Source organism: Microcaecilia unicolor, chromosome 3 (assembly GCF_901765095.1).
Source record: "Microcaecilia unicolor chromosome 3, aMicUni1.1, whole genome shotgun sequence".
NCBI lineage: Eukaryota > Metazoa > Chordata > Amphibia > Gymnophiona > Siphonopidae > Microcaecilia > Microcaecilia unicolor.
Genome location: NC_044033.1, coordinates 409,883,484 through 409,906,390, shown reverse-complemented (window position 1 = coordinate 409,906,390; position 22,907 = coordinate 409,883,484).

Below are 22,907 nucleotides of genomic sequence, written 5' to 3'. Positions count from 1 at the left end.
GGTGGATAGGGGCACATGAGTCTACGCAAGGGCCCAGATCACTCAGTCCACACCTGGTTATACCAGTTTTCAAAGAAAAATTGTGTATATATTTTCTCTTTGAAAATTATTCTACTGAAAATAACAGCAAAGGAGCTGTGTGCTCAGCAAGGATCTCCCATAAAAAAAAACAGAAGGACGAGGAATCTAATTTTAAAAAACCTTTTGTTTCGGCTTAAAGCCTGCACCAGGGGGTCTGTACATAAGATCACTGAAGGATGTAGGAATCTCTGGATAATAGTCTTGATAAAGACTCGATCCAAAAAAGAAGAATGGTCAGCGTGTAACACTGGAACAGCGAGCTGCAAAAACTGAAAATAACCACACACATGTATACCTTCTTAAACATGCTTTTGAAAATTCTAATATATTAGTTCATACTCTATCCCAGCTCCACCACCAGGTATACCAAGGTGCGCACATATTAGCATTATCTGCAAAGAGGCCATCTATAAATCACTGTTGTAAATGGCTCTGAAATTTATTCTCATAGCTTCTTCAAAAAGTGCCCCTCTCCCTCCCAAATGCTTTTCTGTGCAGCCCAAATTGTAACCAAAGTATATGTATTATGAAAGGATTAATCATTCATTTAAAAGTGCTATTTAAAAAAGGGGAGGTGGGAGGTTCAGAATTGGAAAAATATATCCAGGACTGGATTTCTCACTAGGTAAAATAGGCAGCTGCCTTGGGCAACCAAGATAAAATGGGTGCCTCCTCCACTGCTCTTGAAGCACTTTCTTCAACCATCATTCAACTTGAGCAGTAGAGTTCCACTGGGCCTGCCCTCTTAAAGACACAAGTATGGACCAGCAGCATTCAGGACATTGGTGAATTACCACTGGCCCACCTCTGCATCTTTAAGGGGGTGGATTCAATGGGATGCAGTTGCTCAACCTGAATGGCATACAGGAGAGAATGATATCCCATGAAGAAGCGGAACCTTTTTCGCCATGGAATTTCCTGGGAGTGGAGGAATTCCCCCCACATACACACACTCCAAGGTGTGTTTTAAAAATCTGGTCATGGTTGTTTCCCTAGAATTAGAGACTTTTTGACTTCCATAATTTTTTTGTTTGTTTATAGCAATACTTGCATTTGGCTGCATTATTTTAGCTAGTGAACAATCCAGTTCTGAATACGTTTTTCCAATTCTAGACCTTTTTTTTTCCTAGTGTCATTAATACTAGAACTGAATGAAAAGTAATACCTCTACCTCCATAATGTTTGAATGACGAAATCATAATGAATAAAAAATGAAAATAATGCTTGCAACTTGCTCTTTTATTACACATATTTACTTTTCTACATAGTTGCCACCATCTGCCACACATTTCTGCCAACAATGGACAAGCTCAATCTTGACTCCTCAACCAGTTGCTCACAGTCCTTTCCACCTCTTCATATGAATCGAACAGATGCCCCTGAAGGTATTTCTTCAATTTTGGACAAAGATGGAAACTGCATGGTGCTAAGTTAGGGCTGTATACAGATGAAGTAAGACTGTGAGACCTATCTTCGCAATTGCCTTTGTGGTATTTTGTGTTGTGTGAGGCCTAGCGTTGTCATGTTGCAACAACATTTCCTTCTTATGCTTCTGAACTTTTCTCAATCCCTTTGTCCAATTGTCCTTTATGAGTTCTTCAGCCTTTCTTATGTGAGACTCATCCATTGCTGTCACAGGTCATCTAATCCATTTTTGATCACACAAATCAGCCCTTCCCAGTCCACCATCTTTACATTTTTGGCCCAGCAACAATCAGTAATCATAAACATACATCACCATAAACAATTTGCGTGCAGTGGTGAATTTCAATTGGAGGGACTTTTTCGACAGTCGGAAATTCTATAACGACTTAAATTGCACCGAGTGCTCACTGCATGTTTCCATTTCACAAGCAAAATAGCCTCTTCATGCAGATACTTCTCGTCAACTGATGCAAAGGAAGAGATTTCAAAGAACAAGTGAATACGTATAGCTTATCAGTCTTGCCATTTACGGAGGTGGAGGAATTACTTTTCATTCAACCCTCCTACCTGTCAGGCATGACCCAGCAGAAAACCAGTGCCTCTTGGGTTGAAGGATACCTGCCTTCCATGAGAAGCTATTCTCTCTTTTGTGAACCTGCTTCTAGCTAGCCCATTCCTAGTTGTGTCTGGAATTTATGGTAATCCTTTTCCTGATTGACCCAGCAGAGGACAGCCCAGGACAGGCTTAAGTATATGTACCCCGACTCTGAGCTTGCATCCTACTGATTCATTATTTTTGTACAGCCATCTTTGTTCCTGTCTTTGTCTTGCTTCCTGATATTTCAGGATTTTAGCTTCTTGTCAAGCTTCTTGTTTGTCCTTTTGTGTTCAATACACTTCTTAGAGGTAAAGTGACATTAAACATTAAATCATACCTTGAACAATGCTAGTTCTTTTTAAGCCTTGGAAGACCCTGTCTAATCCTTGTCTTTTCTGTCACAGAATGAACCAAATACCCCGCGTACTCCCTGTTGTTCAATCAATCCTATATTACCAAAATACTTCAATTTCTTTAATATATAAATATAAATATAAACAAAAATAGACAAAATTAAACATATAGCCCCACAGTACCCCCAGAATTCCTAAAGGTCTCCCCCAACCAGTCCCGATCATTCACACACACATATACGATCTTCTATTGTGTGCTTAGGTTCAACCCAGGTTCAAGAACAGGTTAGCTGAACATATAAGCAATGTTAGGATTTTAAGGGGTGATGCCCCCTTGGTCGCTCACTGGGTTGAACATAAGCACACAATAGAAGATATAAAATGTGTAGCAGTGGTACAGGTTCCTTTATTAGATAGTGGAGGTAATGTTAGTGAGGTTCTGTTTAATATCGAACAGCGCTTCATCTTCCAATGGAGAACTGTGGCGCCTTTAGGTTTAAATCTGGAAGTGGAATGGATTTAAGGTTCTGACGTATCTAAGGGGTGTGGCCTGGAGGGATATATTAGGAACGCAAGGATGAGTGGGTAAATGAGCGTCGTTATTTCCTGTCAACTCAGAGTTGGGAAACAGCCCGCTGGGTAAGTTGCCAATTGAATAAAGATCATTAGTGGTAGATTAAAAGTGAGTTAAATGCGTTTAGAAGGAGTTGTAAGAATGTTTGTTGGGGTTATGTTATATAGGAAAATTATGTGTGTCTTTTTAGGTTGTTGGTTGTGGTTCTCCTGAGGAAGCCAAGAGCGAAATGCGGTCTCGCATTGAGAACCGAAATTGAGAACATGTTTTGATTAAGGACGCGCTGAAGGTGCTCTCAGTAGCCGGATCCCTTAATCATTGACGGTCTTATCACACAGAGGACTATACTCATGGATATTTAAAATTTGAAGCTCCTCAACATCATGGAGGGTTGCCAGCAATGGAAGTTTGTTTGAGCAGGCCCTTTGACTGACGTAGTATCATACTGGCTGCTATGTTGAATAATTAAAAGGACAGTCATCAAGGACAATCATTTGAGCCTGTTGGTTTTAGAATTTGGAATATACAACAGAAAATGTTTATGAATTTTGTATTCGCTTGTATCTAGTTGGGTATATTTCATAATAGCTGGTATATGTTTATGTATTTGTGTGTGTGAATGATCGGGACTGGTTGGGGGAGACCTTTAGGAATTCTGGGGGTACTGTGGGGCTATATGTTTAATTTTGTCTATTTTTGTTTATATTTATATATTAAAGAAATTGAAGTATTTTGGTAATATAGGATTGATTGAACAACCGGGAGTACGCGGGGTATTTGGTTAAAGAGTGAGTACTTTGTTTAAAAGTTTTCCCAGTATTTGCTATTACAGAATGAACCAGCCAAAGTAAACATACTGGTAGACTGACTCAGTCATCTAAATAAAGACGCTGATAGGACAGCTAAATTTGAGTGCCCATGCCACCTTAAGCACAGTTGCCAAGTTACCCAGTTCCAGGAGGGAGGCTTTTTGGCCAGTCTTGGTTTTAAACTACATCCTAAAGCAGTGTGGGATTTGTAGTTCCCAATTCTGCCTATTGAAATTAGTGCTGCAGGTCCCATAAGGCATCCTGATAAAGTTGTCAGAAATCCAGGCCTGGCCTGCAATCTCCCTTCTGGAACTGGGTAATTGGAAGCTCTAGCTTATGAAGGAAAGAAACCTAGGAGTTCAAATTGCCTGGCGTTTTCTTTTTATCTTCTTTCCCCCTCTCTCTTTCCTTCTGCATAGCTAGCAGTTCCAGAGTTGCTTGACTGCTAATGGGCCTGCTCTGGTCTTAAGCTCTGTGGGAAATCCTTCCTAGATTTTTTTTTTTTTGGCCTTGTGAATCTATTGGCACAATAAAGTCTTTGAGGTAAGTCTCTGGAGCAGGAGTCATGTGAATTTCATATTTAATATAAAAACTTTACTCTGATTACCATCAATTGGGGTAGTCAGGAAGCATTTCTGTACTCAAAGCATATCTACACACACAAGCAATATACAGCAAGCTTAAGGCAAATCAAAATGCTATACACAGACAAAGAAAAATTCAAAATGCTTACTTATTTCTTTGTTCCACTCTCCTTATAATCTTCTCCTGATATCACGTGCTTGCAGGCTGTACCATACCATAAATCCTACAGCAGAACATATGCTGCATCTGGTTCCCATTATCCCACAGACTTTCTGGAGCCTGCCTTTGGCTGATGTGGGCCTCATGTCTCAGGAGATTTAGTTTAGTGTTGAAACAGCTTGTTCTGCATGATCTTTGAAGCTTTCCACTTCTATCCTTTTATGCTTTTATTCAACATTTTTATGCTTTTATTCAACATCCTCCCTTTGAGGACTGATATTCCAGGCCTCAACACATCTGTTTCAGCTCCAGTCTGTTTCCTTACCTCCCTTCTAAATCTCCTCCCCCTTGTTATTTATGATATGCTGTGCCTGCAAGCTCTGCCTTTTCATCATCTTTATCATACATCTTTCAATATTTCTGCTGACATTTTAAAGTTCTATTCATTCTTGATTTCAGTTATCATTATCATTTTAAAAACATCCTGGCACATCTTTGCAAACATGCTAATACATGTTGCATTAAACAGATTCAATTGTACTAGGGTACAAAATTTATATCTCTTGAGGTATATAATTTATAGGACAGTGAGCTTCATCACAGGGGAATACACTGTCATTCATTCTTACTTTTCATTAGCTGATGTGGCATTAAGAATTACACAAATTAAAAGCATAACATTCATTGAATCAGTTGTTACAACATTCTGCATGTAAGTGCACTTTATCGGGGGAATGTGTTTAGTTGTCATACTATTAATCAGACACCAACATGATGTCTGTGGGCACTTGTCCATAAGCAATATAAATAGTCTCATTTGTCCAATGAAGGTTTTCATCATCCCTTACACAGGTATTATTGGGATCACAGTCATGGTGCCCACTCAATTTTATCATTGTAGTCCCATACATCATAGCTGGCAAGAACAAGGATGTGGGCACATATGATACAATTAGTCAAATTCAACATCTTGTCCGCTGTAACAAGTCTATCCTCATATGTGCTCATTGTCCACTCTGCTGAGATTAATAAACAACAGTCCAATACCATCATGTTTATTCTTTGTCCACTTCAATATTATTAGTTAGTCGAATATCTGATAAATGTATCCAAGAAGTATGACCTTCCAGACGGGCAGCAGTCTGAGTAAGGGCCGTGATAGCAAAAGGCCCTACATACACAGGATCCTTCCATGTTTTATGTGTAAAGTTCTTTCGCAGTACTAGATCACCTACTTTAAAAGCACAAACATCATTAGTAGTCCCTGCCTGTGATGCTACATTTGTTCGGATCATATCACTTGTCAGGTTCAACATAGGTTGTAGCTTTTGCCAGTACTGAGCTGTGCTATCAGTACTTGCTGTCTGCATCGGGAAGAAATGACGTCCTGTCTGAATTTGGAATGGGGTCAATTTAGTATGCCCATTAGGTTGGGCCCTTATAACCATCAAAGCTAATGGTAACAAATCAAGCCAGGTATATGGTTTACCTGCTGTTTCCTTGTTTAAAGCCTTCAGTAATACTCTCAATTTAGTTTTTAAAATACCATTGTAGCGCTCCACCAAACCATTGGAGGTGGGGCGATACACTGATACTTTTCTGTGTGTTAAACCCATAATCGTTTCCATTTCTTTCAAAACACTGTTATTAAAATGTGTCCCGTTATCAGAAATTATTCTAGACGGACACCCATGTCTTGGCATAATATGAGTTACCAGGCATTGTACCACCTCATGTGCTGTCTCCCTTTTACATGGAAATGCTTCTATCCACCTTGAGAAAGCATCCACCCAAACTAACAAATATCTTTTTCCCTGCACTGGAACAATCATATCAGTGAAATCGATATACCATTCTTTTGCTGGGCCTTCTGGTATTGGAAGTGTCCCAGGTGATATTTTAGGACCTCGTTTAGGTATGTTAATATTGCATACCATGCAATTTTGCACAACCTGTTGAATCAAGTTATCAATTTTTATGCATGCCACCCAATCAATACCTTAATCGCCTGGCTCATTGGCATACAAGGTAATCCTTCTTCTGCATTAAACCATTCACTTCCCAATTTCATACATCCTCTCTTCAACCATTTTTCACTTTCCTGTCCCTCTGGCTGCCACATTTCAATCTTATCTACATTCGTAAGTGGCCCTTCCTGTGTCTGTCTAGTATTATACAAAATCTTTTCACTTTGCTTAACCACCTCTGTTGCTGCTGCATCAGCCATTGCATTACCTAGTGCTTCAAAGGTTGGCCTTTCAGTGTGGGCCGGGGTCCACACATCTGCAGTTTTTCTACCTTCACATTCCCTTTTTGCCAAAATTTCAAACAGCAATTTCCAATATGTGTAATGTTGTAGATTTTTACCTGCACTGTTTATCATCCCCCTACGCTGCCATTTTAATATATGATACTGTAGTGAACTTGCAACGTAACCACTATCAGGATATATAGTGACATTTTGAGTCATATCAGTGTGTTGTAAGGCCGTAATAACGGCTAAAAGTTCAGCATGCTGTGCAGTCTGGTCAGGAGGGGTTTTATATTGTACTTGCATTATCTTTCTTAGATTCTCATCTACCTGCACGCAGGCAAAGCCTGCAACAGTCCTTTCACAAGCTCCATCTGTAAACCATATTAATCCATCAGATAAAGGTTCAAAAGTAAGATAGTGAAATGTAGGGATTTCTATAGTATCGATCTCACCCTCTAGATTGACAGGAAAAAGCAGATCTACCTTATTTCTCTGTTCTTTAGTTAATGGTATTATTCTTATATCTTGTCCTAAAAGTACTGCTTGATATTTTCCAAATCTAGTGGCTGTCAATGCCGTCTGGCTAGGGCTCAACAGCGTTTTAATCGTGTGGTTGGTATGTATTACAATAGGAACAAAAGGCATTTGTGCTCTCCATTTGCCTACTGCAGCCACTATAGCTGTCAGTAACTTTGGTATTTCTTTCATTCCCTTTTCCACATGATTAAAAGAGCCTGACAAAAAAGCTACTGGTGCATTTACTTCATTGTTTTGATTAATCATAGCTGCCCAACTATTTCCCATGTCTTTTACCCACAAATGCACAGGTGATTGGATATCTATTACTGCTAAAGGTCCTGGAGATAACAAATCCCTCACAATCTTAGCCAGCACTATTTTATCCTGCTCTTCCAATACAATTAATGTATTCTTTGGTGTGGCTGCGGGCAGTTTCAAATGTTTATAAAGTCTCATTACTTTTTGTGTATAATTTGGTATCCATTGTCTGCAGTAATTTAACATTCCCAAAACAGCACGTAACTGAGTAACAGTTTGCGGTACCGGGGTTTCATTTAAAATAGATATAACTTCCGGTATAATGACCTTATGTTCTGCTGAAACATTTTGTCCTAAAAAGGTGACAGTAGACTGAGCTATAACACATTTTTCCTTGTTACATTTATATCCTAACTCTCCTAATAACAAAAATAATTTTCTAGTCCAATCTAGACATTCTGTTTCAGTCTCAGCAGACAGTAGAATATCATCTACATAGACAAACAATGACACCGTGTCAGGCAATTGACTCCTGAAATCCTTTAAATCCATCATTAGTTGTTTTGAGAATACCGATGGACTATCAGTAAAGCCTTGAGGCATCCTAGTCCACCTGTATGCCTCATTCTGTACTATAAATGACGTCAAATCCCTAGACTCTGGATGAAGAGGTATTGAAAAGAATGCATTAGACAAGTCAATAACAGTGTTATATGCATATATATTCTGGGTATGCAAAAGTGTAGCAGGATTTGCACAAATCGGAAATTGATTTTTTGTAACCTCATTTAGCTCTCTTAAATCATGTACTATCCTTACATTGTTTTCTCCTTTCGGGACAGGAAACAATGGGGTATTATACGGGGATACTGAAGGTTCAATAATACCACATTTTAATAATTTACCAATGTGTTCCAGGGTTTTGGATACTAATTTAGGTCGTATGGGGTAAGGGTCTTGCTTCGGCCCCTGTGCCCCTTCTATTAATTCTATCTTATGGGGTTTTGCATTTATGGCTAGTCCATATGGTGAATCACTTGTACTCCAAATATGTTGTGGTAATTCTTCCATAACCCTTACTTTATTTTCATTATTCAACTGTTGGACCATAGTGAGCAAACTTGGTATTTCTTTATTTCCAAAATCTAAACACAGTCCTAATTGAGACAACAAGTCTCTACCACACAAATTTACTGGGCAATCAGGTGCCACTAAGAAGGGTACCACAGCCTCCCTTGAACCGTGCGGTTGGCATTCCAAGCGCACCAGAGTCGGTTCCGTTAGCCTTTTTCTTTGTTCTATCCCCGTAAATCCCACTGTTGTTCTATACTGATTTGAAAGCTTAACTCCCTGCGGTTTTACACACAACACAGAGGTACTCGCCCCTGTATCTATCAAAAATCTCACAGGAGTTCCATATTTGCCAATTGTCAATGTAATAAAGGGTTCCCTTGTGTCTAATCTGAAAATCATTCCCTCTTCCTGACACGGGTTTGCTTCCAGTCAATAGCATTGGTCTGGAATATTCTGCCAAGTTGGAAAAGCATTTACAGTACCTTGTCTCTGTACTGCAGCCCCTGGTCCCTGTGACTGCATCGCCGGCTGCTGTATTGCAGTCTGCAGGGCACTCACAGGTATCCCTACTACTTGTGGCATTAATCCTTGCTGCGTTTGCATTTGTACTTGGGGCATTCCTGCATTCTGATAACATTCTGAAGCATAGTGACCATATTGCTGACAAATCATATTGTTCAGATGTTATTAAAGATTTTAAATCACCTCTTTCACCTATTAGCCCTACACACAGAACTAGCTAGGACTGTGACTAATTCAAGCCAGATGATCTCTTAACACTGCAGGAATCTCACTTAAAAAAGAGTCAAACAAAGTTAAATTGCAAAGACATTCCACATAGAGAACTAGAAACAGAATAACACATATTTTAAAATAAACAGAGATCACCTTATAAGACAAAATCAAACTTATTTAAATCTAATCTAAAACAATCTTTTAAAAGGAACAAAACAAATTTCAGTTCTTCCTGACCTTTCTAACCTGTACACCCGAGAAATCAAAAACAGATGACATTCCTCAACCTTCAGGCTGAACCAAAGGCTGATTTTCCTGTTCTCGCTGTATTTTTTCTACATCTGCATGAAAAAGATCTGCTGCTACAGAAAATAAATTCCAAATTGTAAGATGCTTCTCTAAGCTTTTCTTCTGCCTAGTTTTATTTTTATTTTCTTGTAAGTAGCTCAGGAGAGATAATAATTTTGGACGATCAAACGATCCATACTGAGACCAGCTCAAAACAGAATCTTTTGCATAATATTTGACCCATTTGTCATGTATTTTTTCAATCTGTTTTTTTTCTAATGGGAATAATTCTATGACATGCTGCAAAGGGGAGCATTTTTTTGAACTATCTAAATCTAAATACATAGCATATACAGGGGGCTTTTCTTTCTGATCTGCTCCTTTCCCTTTCATTTTATTCTGACTATTACAATTTCTCCTATAGAGCCACAACCTACAAAAATATACTAATGCACTTAAACAAAGAAAATATACAAAAAAGAAAACTACAAAGCTAAACAAATATACCAGTAATAAGGCCACAGTGTAAGCTTACTCACGCGTCTTCTTATTTCTCTTTTTAGCAAGCCCAGGAGTCGTCACCTGTATGTCCACGTCAGTAGGTTGATCACGTCCACTTACGTGGTGCACAGAAATCAGGTTTAAACAACGCTTGTTTTGCTTTCAATCCTGTAAAAAACTTCATTAACAACAAACACTTAATTTGTCCTTCGTCTCGCCTTCTCTTTTCCGTGTGCGGCCTACTCCTGGCTGGCTCGCCACTTTTGTAGAGAAGATTAGACGAATTTCATATTTAATATAAAAACTTTACTCTGATTACCATCAATTGGGGTAGTCAGGAAGCATTTCTGTACTCAAAGCATATCTACACACACAAGCAATATACAGCAAGCTTAAGGCAAATCAAAATGCTATACACAGACAAAGAAAAATTCAAAATGCTTACTTATTTCTTTGTTCCACTCTCCTTATAATCTTCTCCTGATATCACGTGCTTGCAGGCTGTACCATACCATAAATCCTACAGCAGAACATATGCTGCATCTGGTTCCCATTATCCCACAGACTTTCTGGAGCCTGCCTTTGGCTGATGTGGGCCTCATGTCTCAGGAGATTTAGTTTAGTGTTGAAACAGCTTGTTCTGCATGATCTTTGAAGCTTTCCACTTCTATCCTTTTATGCTTTTATTCAACATTTTTATGCTTTTATTCAACACTACCCTTGTAAGTTTGGGGGAAAATGTTCTGGAACCCTTATAAAATGCTTTTCTATATTGAATTCTTGAGTAAAATTCCCAGCTTCTACTACATTGTCCGAGACATTTACCATGCCTGCCTGACAGTGCTTCAAGTTGCCCAGTTCCAGGAGGGATATTTCAGGCCTGTCCTGGATTTCTGCCAATCTCATCCTAATGCATTATGGGATTTGTTGCAGTGATTTCAATGGGTGGAACTAGGGACTACAGACACCACACTGCTTTGTGACGCAGGTTTAAGCCCAGGATTGGCCCAAAAGTCTCTGTCCTGGTTACAGAGCTGCCAAGTTACCTATTACAGAATGGAGACTTTATGGCTGGTCCTAGATTTCTGCCAGTCTCATCCTGGTGCATTATGAGACCTGCAGCACTGATTTCAATGGATAGGTTTATGGACTACAAATGCTACACTGCTTTGGAATGTAAGTTTAAAACTAGAACCGGCCAAAAAGTCTCCCTCCTGGAATGGGTAACTTGGCAGCTCTGTGGTTGTCCAATTAGTGATCTCATTTAGAAATTTTGTGAAACCATGTCTAAGAATGTAAAAACTGTAATTAGCCCCTGTGTCTAGAAAACTCTAGCAACCTTTCAGGAACTTCTGAGACTTTTTTATGAAAAGTTTGATGGCACCCAAGAAGCATCAGCAGATCTGCCACGTTACCCAGTTCTAAAAGGGAGATTGTAGGCCAGTCCTGGCTTTCTGACAATTCTATCATAGCGCACTGTGGGACATGTGGCATGGATTTCACAGAAGACAATCACAGACTAGAAATCTTACACTGCTTCGAGGTATAAATTTAAAACCATGATTGTCCAAAACGTTTCTCTGCTGGCACCAGCTAACTTGATATCTCTGAATTAGTTGCCTTATGAAGTGCTTCCAGTTGTTCCTTGCACAAACACAGGAGTTTCTTACAGAAGAGGCACAGGTGGGCTTTATTTGCCTCCTCCTTAGGGAAACACTAGACATGTTTCCATTTTATCTGAATTTAATAGAGAACCTTAACAAGGTCTGAATCCTTTTGAAGCTATGTGTTCATGGTGATGCAGGACTTAGATGTTGAGTCTCTTGGTTCAAATTTTAGGCTGGTTTGATAGATTTTGATGGTGCCACATTTAACTACAGAATGATAGCATCATCTTTGAAGAGTTCTTATTCTGATTCAATAAAAAGTAGCACAATCTGGTGAGATATGAAAAAGGGTCAAACAATGCAAGAAAATCCATTACAAACCAGAAAATAAAATGCTAGTGGAGAAAAAAATACAGCTATAACTGTAAGAGTCCAGTTCTTCCTTTATAAAGCACAATGATGTTGTAAGTGATGTGTTGTTTTGTATTTTATATTTTTGTTTGGTTTTAAGTTGAATTTTGGGCCTCAATGCCGATGATCCCTTTCAAAGTGAATGGGCTTTGTTGGTATTACTGTACCAGGGACTGCTGGCGCAGTTTGATAAGAGGCCCTTTATCTGTATTATGGATGTTAATTTGTTTGCCACCAAGTGCAATGGCATTGTGCAGCTAACAAATATTTAAATAAATAAACAACATTTAAAGGAATGACCATGAAAAATGCAGGAACTACTTTATTTTATTGTACCATGCAAAGTGAGACTTTGCTGTGAATGGCCAATTTTCTATTTTTTTTTTATTAATGGCCATGTGCTAATGTTAAGTCAACAAAATATTCATTTTGCTTGAATTGTCTGTTAGGAATGGACTTACCGGACTAAAAATGAACTTTAATCAAATGAAATCTCAATTGCCCAGGGAAGGCTTATAACAACTACACCCCCTATAATGGCTATTATCACTATGTCATAAACACAGGTTAGTGTAGGATGTGGCAGCCCATAGCCCAATCATGGGTTGCAACAGATTGCTGGCAGTTCTGAGCTCCTGGCATGACAGCTCTGCAATCAGCAGATTGAAGCCTACTTACTGCTGTCATAGCAAGGCTTCCAGCTAATCCTCCGCAATACCACTGTTTCTAAGTATTAGTATTTCTCTGAAAACAGCCACAAAAAGAGACAAGAAATGAAAAACTGAAAAGTTCAAGGCTACAGGTCCAAGTCTCCTCCTCAGATACCAATATGATGAGAATTTGGGTTGGATGCTGCTTTTGTTTATGCTTATCCTTTTTTGCTCAAATTCTAGTGTGATCTCTCACTCAGAAAATATAATGCATGCTGTGGGTTTTGGGATATGTCCACTTCCTTTCTCATATGTGTCTGCAGCTGACAACACTAAACATGAGAGCAATTCGAATATATGGTGAGCAGCTGGAAGGAGATGGTTTATTTAGTTGTCCTTAGATAGCTGACTTAGATGTGAGATGGATGGATGGTGTGTGTGTTTGTGTTTGAATCATAAAGACTAATGATGCCTTCTGCCCCAGCAGCTTGCCAGAGCTTTTAAGCCCTTCCAGTTGTAAGCATTGTCTACAATAAATCCTCTCTACAGTGCTGGCATGTTCCTCACCTTTTTTTCTGCAGCGGGCAGTGATTCAGACAGCCTGCTCATGCTAACCTGAGCCCTCTTTCTTACGCTTTCCACCTATGTGGAAGTAGGAAGTTAAGTCAGAGAGAAGACTCAGGGGTTGGCACAAGTAGGCTGTCTGAATTACTGCCCGCTGCCACTGACCACTACAGAAGAAAACTTCAAATGCTGGGTCGCTGGCTGGGGATGGGACCATGGCACACTGGTTGAAAAACACTACTTTAGGTTAACCCTAAGTATTTGCACCTCATCAGGAGCAACTATTGGTCTGAACCTTTCCTTAAACTGTTTACCTTCTCATGCTATTTGGAGACCTTTCTCTACAGTCTGATGAGCTTCTCTGAACAATTTTTGCCTTAGCGTAGAATCTGACAAGAGTATTTGTGTCTCCAAAGTTATATTTTATAAGGTCCTGAGAATACTCCACATACATCTATTCCTTCACCAGGATCTTGGTTGTGGGTGAAAATATTGGAAGACCTCTATCTCATTCATTCTGGTGTTGTAGTGCTAATCATACACCTTCCTCAGTGGCCCAGTGTCTCCGGCTCTGCCCTTTTTGTATGAGTTAGTGAAAAAGTATTACCTTCATTTTTTCATCTTTACTTGCTATGTTTCATCCTAGATAACCTTCTTGAGTGAATTCCTTCAATAAGGTGGTAAATAAATCCTAATTAATAAGCAAACACAGTTCTTGTTCTTACTTCCTTTGCTGCCATGCTAGTGCCAGATTTCAGGACCAGAAAGTCAACTTTAAAGGAGCTTTGATACCTTCAAGGCTGTTTGCCAATGGTATTAAAGGGCCATCTAAGCTATGGAACTTTGAAGGATAAGTGTTGCTGTAATCCTTCGTTTGTTTGAGATTTATGATAGAATGAGCCCTGGACAGCATGTCATTAGGGGAGTGACTGGAGGACCCGGGAGAAGCTCAGAGGTTAAAAAAGGGAAATTCAGGGGGAAAGGATTGTCCTTGGTTGCCTGAGGTCTGAGCTACCTATAGCCCCCTGCCAGGTGATCCATTTCATAAAAGGGGGAGGGAGAGTCCTGTAGTGCCAAATCCAGTGGATTGGATTCACAGACAGTAAGCTGTCACATTTCATCAGCCATTTGAGGACCCAGAAACTCGGCAGATTGGGGAGTCCGGCCGTAACTGGGGCTTGAGTGGAATGTCTACCCATGGCTGAGATGAGACTTTCGGGGTGGCAGCCCAAAGCAAAAAGACAGTTATAAAGAGTCTAGCCCGGATGGTATTGTAGTACATCGGGAGAGTGAAATCCGCTCTGGGTTCAATCAGGCCACAGGACAGGCATGAGGGGTTTGCACATGTGTTAACCCAGAAAAGACTATTGCTTGTGATTATCTTGAAAAGCAATTATGAGTTAAACCCTGGACTGTATTAAAATCAATGCAGTGAAATCATCAGTTATCCAGTTTAATAAATGCTCCAGTTATTCTTAATCCGCTGAGTGTCATGTGGTTCCTGAATGGATGAGCTGACGGGACCTGGACCTAAGTGTATAGCAGTCTCTTGAACCCCCCCTAACTTGGGTGACTGGATCGGGCTACATTGCTACTGTGCACATTGTGTAATAAAATGGATTTCTCCCTAGTTAGCAGAATTGCTTCTCTATTAGAGCTATAAATGTGTACTTCTTACAACTGGGAGTTTGTATGCTGCTGCTTCTGGTGTGCACCCCTTAAAACCAATCCCCCCACAACTGGTGTCAGGGCCACAGAGAGGGGGGGACAGGGGGGACAAAATTCCCGGGGCCCAGGCCTCCAAGGGGGGCCCGGCACCGCAGTCCCACCCACCACCGGGCCCCTTCCACCCAAACCCCCGCCAGCAGAAGTGCTGTCTTCTGACTCCGGCATGCGCGGCCCTCACAGACGCGCTCCTCTCAGCTGATCTTCGCTGTACTCTGCAGGGCTTCTGTGCGTCTGATGTCCTGCACATGCAGGACGTCAGACGCACAGAAGCCCCGCAGAGTACAGCGAAGATCAGCTGAGAGGAGCGCGTCTGTGAGGGCCGCGCACGCCGGAGTCAGAAGACTGCATTTCTGCTGGCAGGGGTTCGGATGGAAAGGGCCCGACCTGGTGGCAGAGGTGGGTGGCACTATGCGCCAGGCCCCCCTCAGGGGGGGCGGCGACAACCTGGGGGGGGTGGCAGTGGGGCGGGGCCAAGGGCCCGAGAGTGGCCTTGTCCCGGGCCCAGCCCAGTCTCTCAGCAGCCCTGACTGGTGTCACAAACTGTGCGTTCCCCTCACTGTATTCTAATAGGAAAGGGATGGAGGAGCTCAGTGGCATCATCTGAGGGATGAAGCTGGGAGATATCAGAGGGAGGTAGGGGATGAGCACCATTTAAAGGTGGGTGTTTGAAGGGGCTTCCATTCTTTGCACTTCTTTAAAAGTAAATTACCAGGCACATGTTTTCCAAACGATTTCATATATTTATTAAAAGCTATTTAAAGAATAGGGAATAAAATGTAAAACAAAAGCAACTGCAGAGACCTGTAACTTCATGACTGTTTAGAAGCTGTAAGCTGTGGACTAATATTCATACACACTGATGAGGTAACCTATCTGTCAACTCAACTGCAGTCTGATTTGTAGGAGTTGTTGTCCCAGGTACAGAGACGTCACTCTGTTTTGTTTACTTAGACCCAGTAATTTCTTACTGCTCTTTTGAATCTCTAGTTTAATTATAACAAGCTCTTATTGGACTTCAGCACCAAAACAGTGTTTAGCCCAAAATTAATATATGTGCTCAGTTCACCAGTATATTCACCTATATTATACCAAAGTGAAGACTGGATTGGGAACCATTATCGCACATCAAGAGTTCTGTATATGCCATTAGAGAGCAATTGACTCCCTGAAAACAAAAAAACTATACTGCAAAGTTGAATCCCCAAAATTCTATGAATCTGCAAGTCACCAATGCAGGGTAAAGTACAGTCCCAGTAAATAACTTACAAAATGAGAGAAAGTTTAAACATGTCCTTATGCAGCATGAAGCTTCAAACCTAAAAAAAAATTAAAATGGTCCGCTTCTCTGTTGTAAATACCCTGATCTGGTAAGGCTGCTGCTTGATGCGAAGACCCAATGAGAATATGTCAAAAACATACCACAAGCACAATCACAAGTGACGGTTAAAAACTGTACACCTTTCCTCAACACAGATCTGGTTTCGCTTCATGCTTCTTCATGAAGAAAGAGTTCTAAAAATTAAATATAACATAAGATTCACCAGAATTAAGCTTATACCTTGCAAAATATGAAAAACATATTTAACAATAAAAACTATTAAACAAGGAATAAAGTCAAATAAACCTATTAATGAAAGCTGGATAATCAAAAAGATTTTTATTCATGTCCACATACTGGGAGAAGAACTCCAGCATTGCTCCTCAGGGTAACCACCCCAAAATGCCATCAAACGTGTGTTTGACCAGGAAGAATTCCACAATTTCCACTTCTTTGTTTAAGCCCAGTGGGACAATGGTGTTCCCCAAAAAATGAAATGGTTTTCTTTAACAACAATTTTCTGGAAATATCGCCACAGCGTGGTGCTTGTATATGCAACATTACAGCAAAATGAAGATCACTCAATTCATGACCTCATGTTCCCAATGAGCAAACAGAGGAGCTTCTTGTTTGTTTGTTTGTTTGTTTGTTTGTTTGTACCACTTAAATGTTCAGCTAAGCAGACTTTTATACGCTATTGCATTTGGCCTATGTAATATAATCCATATGGATATTTTATTACATATATCAGTTGGGTGCTGTTACAGTCAGTGTACTATCTATAATGAAAGAACCCATCACTATGAGGAATTGGTATAACTGACGTTTCCCATGCATATTCACAATAACTACACTGACTGCATTTAAAGTGACTAGGGTTAGGATCAGGTAACATAGGAGTGCTTGCCAACATCTCACCCAAATTACAGTACATAATCAGAGCAATTTTACCCTGCATTGGTGAATTGTGGCTTCATAGAATTTTGGAGATTCAGCTTTGCAGTATAGCTTATTTGTTTTTGGGGGGGGGGGGCGGTCGATTGCTCTCTATTTAATGACAACTAAAGGAAAGAAAATTATCAGGTAGGACATAATTTTTCGTTAAGTGGCCCAGAGCGATTTTGAGCAGGAGCCTCTTCTGCCCACTTAAATCACTTTGAATATCTGGGAGGGGGGAGTTAGTAAGAGTAAAAGCATAATCTTTATCAGGTAAAAGTGATGCACAACTTAGTGGTATCACTCACATTTTTAAACAGATGCTCTCTAAATTACTTCATATGCTCCGCCAGCACTCAAGGATACTCTCAATTTATACTGGACCTCTGGCAGTCAGTATGCTGAGAAGAAGCCTGCATACGGAGGGCCCTGGACTACACATCAGAGGAACAGTATCTCCTTCAGGTAATGAATAATTTCTGTCAGTAGCTGGAGTTTTGGATAAGAAAAATTAATTTTCCCTTCTCTTTTCCATTTTGCAATCTGTTTTCCATACACAGAAACCAGAAATTAGAAAGTTTTGTAATCTACATGCAAAAAACTCCGGGTGCCCAAGGCACAAATGCAGAAATCTATGCTAAGAACAAGTTTTATGTGGACATTAGGGCCAGCACTGCCATTAGCAGACAATCCTGCTTATAATCGAACAAGAAAAACGCCCAAGTTCATACCTAAATCGGGAGATGGACGTTTATCTCACAAAAATAAATAACACGGTATAATCGAAAGCTGAACTTGGACGTTTTCAAATGCACTCCATCGCGGAAGTGTACAAAGTTGACGGGGGCGTGTCGGAGGCGGGACTGGGGCATGGTTATCACCCGAACAGAGATGGGCGCCTTTCGCCGATAATGGGAAAAAGTATGCATATGTAGCTAGAATTTAGGGCACTTTTCCTGGACCCTGTTTTTTCATGAATAAGGCCCCAAAAAGTGCCATAAATGACCAGATTACCACCAGAGGGAATCGGGGATGACCTCCCCTGACTCCCCCAGTGGTCACTAACCCCCTCCCACCACAAAAAATGATGTTTCACAACTTTTTATTTTCACCCTCAAATGTCATACCCACCTCCCTGGCAGCAGTATGTAGGTCCCTGGAGCAGTTGTTAGGGGGTGCAGTGGACTTCAGGCAGGTGGACCCAGGCCCATCCCCCCCTACCTGTTACAATTGTGCTGCTTAATGCTTAGTCATCCAACCCCCCCAAACCCACTGTACCCACATGTAGGTGCCCCCCTTCACCCCTTAGGGCTATAGTAATGGTGTAGACTTGTGGGCAGTAGGTTTTGAGGGGGATTTGGGGGGCTCAACACACAAGGGAAGGGTGCTATGCACTTGGGAGCTCTTTTACCTTTTTTTTGTTTTTGTAAAAGTGCCCCCTAGGGTGCCCGGTTGGTGTCCTGGCATGTGAGGGGGACCAGTGCACTACGAATCCTGGCCCCTCCCACGAACAAATGCCTTGGATTTATTCGTTTTTGAGCCGGGCGCTTTCATTTTCCATTATCGCTGAAAAGCAAAAACGCCCAGCTCACAAATTGTCGAATAAAACATGGACGTCTATTTTTTTTCGAAAATACGGTTCGGTCCCCTTCACGGACCCGTTCTCGGAGATAAACGCCCATGGAGATAGACGTTTTCGTTCGATTATGCCCCTCTTAGTGTCCACTTAAGGTGGCAGAGATTGGGGGATAGTGGCACAGTTCTTGTGTATGCAAAAGCCTTCCCCGTACCAGACCTGCCACTGCCACTACCATTACCACCACTACCCACTACCTCTTCCCATGCTGGCCCTAAGCTTAAAGAAAACTGAATGCTGTGCTGGTCCTGTAAGCACAGGGTATGATAAAGTACTGCCTGTTCTGCACCCTCCAAGACTAACGTCCTATCGGGGCGGGGGAAGACAATGGCAGTGCTTCAAAGCAGGCCTTAACCTACAGAGTTCATACAACGTTCATTCTTCTTTAAACTTGGGACCAGCCCAGGAGGAAAGGGTGGGTGGAGGGGGGAGAGAGATGCTGGAAACCTAAAGGGGAGATGCTGGGCAGGGGAGGGAGGGGTGAATTAGAGAAGAGAATGGGATATGCTGCTCAAAGGAGAAGGAGATATGCTGGCAATCTGAAGGAGGAGAAGTGGATATGTTGAACTACAGGGAGGAGGTGGTAGGGCCTTGAACTACTGGGGGAGCTAAGATTGAAGATTTGCCCAGATGCCCTTGAGCTGGCCCCAGTGGACATAGGTGAATTTTTAAAAATGATTTTAGAAATAAACTGCTCAGTTAACTTGCCCCCAAGGAAGTATATCAAGTGTGGAATAACTCAGTGTATAACCTCCTCATTCACTGCCATAGAACAAAATGTACTTTTCTATGCCTATAGAGAAAAAGAAAAACCTTAGTGAATCATATAGCATGTAACTTCAGCCTTTGTAAAAAGAGCATTGATGTTCCACTGCCCTCTAATGTCTAACGTAACTATTTCAAAACCTGTGACTGCACAGACTTAGTTACAAAACTTAGATCGTCAATGCTGTATTCTACAGCATATACTATCAAAAACGTTAATACATCTTCCAAATAATTTACTATCGAGGAAGAAAGACTTCAGATCATCAGTGCAGTCAAACTCATTGTATTATACAGCTACTGCAAATGCCATCATTAGTCAAAAAACCCCTCCTACCTACTAAGGGGCCCTTTTACTAAGCTGCGTAGATGCCTAAGTGTGCCAATTGAGAGCTACCACTTGGCTACTATCCAGCTCATTTTCTAAAGAGATCCCTGGCCATCTTTCGACATAAATCGGGAGATGGCCGGTGATCTTTCAAAAGCGGCGAAATCGGTATCGGTATAATCAAAAGCTGCTGTTTTGACACCATCACCGCTTTCCCGTCGCCGAGCCGGCGAAAGTTCAAGGGGGTGTGTCGGCGGTGTAGCGAAGGCGGGTCATGGGCGGGCATTGGTGTGGCTACCAGATGGCCGGCTTTCGCGGATAATGGAAAATAAAGTGGCGTTAAGCAGTATTTCGCTGGGTTTACTTACATAGTAAATAGTAAATGGCGGCAGAAAAAGACCTGCATGTCTGGAAAAAGACCATCCAGTCTGCCCAACAAGATAAACTCATATGTGCTACTTTTTGTGTATACCCTACTTTGATTTGTACCTGTCCTCTTCAGGGCACAGACCGTATAAGTCTGCCCAGCACTATCCCCGCCTCCCAACCGCCAGCCCCGCCTCCCACCACCGGCTTTGGCACAGACCGTATAAGTCTTCCCAGCACTATCCCCGCCTCCCTCCACTGGCTCTGCCACCCAATCTCGGCTAAGCTCCTTAGGATCCATTCCTTTTGAACAGGATTCCTTTATGTTTATCCCACGCGTGTTTGAATTCTGTTACCGTATTTATTTCCACCACCTCCCGCGGGAGGGCATTCCAAGCATCCACTACTCTCTCCGTGAAAAAATACTTCCTGACATTTTTCTTGAGTCTGCCCCCCTTCAATCTCATTTCATGTTCTCTCGTTCTACCGCCTTCGCACCTCCAGAAAAGGTTCGTTTGCGGATGAATACTTTTCAAATATTTGAATGTCTGTATCATATCACCCCTGTTTCTCCTTTCTTCCAGAGTATACTTGGTCCTTTTATTTTCACGACCAAGCCTCAAAAAGGTGCCCCAACTCACCAGATGACCACCGGAGGGAATGGGGGATGACCTCCCCGTACTCCCCCAGTGGTCACCAACCCCCTCCCACACTAAAAAAATAATAATAAAAACCTTTTTTGCCAGCCTGTATGCCAGCCTCAAATGTCATACCCAGCTCCCTGACAGCAGTATGCAGGTCCCTGGAACAGTTATTGTTGGTTGCAGTGGACTTCAGGCAGGCGGACCCAGGCCCATCCCCCCCCCCACCTGTTACACTTGTGGTGGTAAGTGTTGAGCCCTCCAACCCCCCCCCCCCCAAAACCCACTCTACCCACATGTAGGTGTCCCCCTTCACCCATAAGGGCTATGGTAATGGTGTAGAGTTGTGGGGAGTGGATTTGGGGGGGCTCAGCACCCAAGGTAAGGGAGCTATGCACCTGGGAGGTATTTCTATATTTCTTTAAAATTTTTAAAAGTGCCCCCTAGGGTGCCCGGTTGGTGTCCTGGCATGTCAGGGGGACTAGTGCACTACAAATACTGGCTCCTCCCCGACCAAATGCCTTGGATTTTGTCGGGTTTGAGATTGCCGGCATTTTTTTCCATTATCGCTGAAAAACAAAACCAGCCATCTCAAACCCGGCGAACTCTGGCATTTAGCCGGGCCAAACCGTATACCTAGATTTAAGGTGCTTGTGTTACCATCATGATCTGTACATAAAAGTGTCAAAGTCTTGGTGTGATCCTTCATGGCCACAGTTTTGTGGTTCTCCTCACCTACTATAGGAAAGTCAGCACAAATAACTAGACAATTCAATCTTATCCCCATCGTAGGAACCGAGAAGGAATAGACTGGCACCTGAGTAAATGAATTCCTATAAGATGTCTAGCACAAATGTTACTGTCTTTCTGTGATGACCAGGTAACAGAAAATAGCCCTCTTCCTGGCTGACTACAGAAGGATGTTATATTGGGACGTTACTGTACTGTTGTCTCCTATCTGTGGTGGTTTGAAGTTAGGGGTATCAGTTTGGACTAGAGATTTCTTTGTACTCTGGGGTTGGAGACAGGCAATAGATGTCTTACCACTACAGATCTCAGGAAATTGACAGTAGTATCCCTTAGATCCCTTCTGCATGTAAACATATGGGCTGCTTAGAATAATGTTCAAATATGGTAGTAATTGATTCCGGGATCTTGTCCTTCTTCTGACAATTGACCCTGTATTATTTACACATATTTGTCTTCCATAACCCTCATAAATACATTTTCCCCAATTCAGCTGAAAGGCTGGCACTAATGAACTAGTACAATTCTTCCTTATTGATTTAAAGGGTTTCTCTTGTCCTTCCTTCTCTAGGACAGAGTGGGTCACATCAACCACTTGACATAAAATTATTATCCCGAGGATAACTATACTCACGTTTCTCATCTTGGTTATGCGGTGACTCCTGTTCTGGTTACCTGTAGGGACAAACTAAATCCAAAGTTAATTTTACAAAAAGAGAGATGTCTTTGTGTAGAAAGGAATAAACAGATAATTAGAAGGAGCAACATTTATATATATCATATATTCTAAATGTGACTGATAGGGACTCTGTGCATATAGGGTATACAGTAGGGCACACAGATGAGAAACTATTCTCATGTGCTGACTGTATGATCACAATAGAGACTTGCATGTGCATTGATTTTAATGGAGGAAAGATAACACACAAAAGGCAATCACATTATGCATTATGATTGAAAACTGATCAGGTGTATTTCTTTAACTGAGATATGTGTA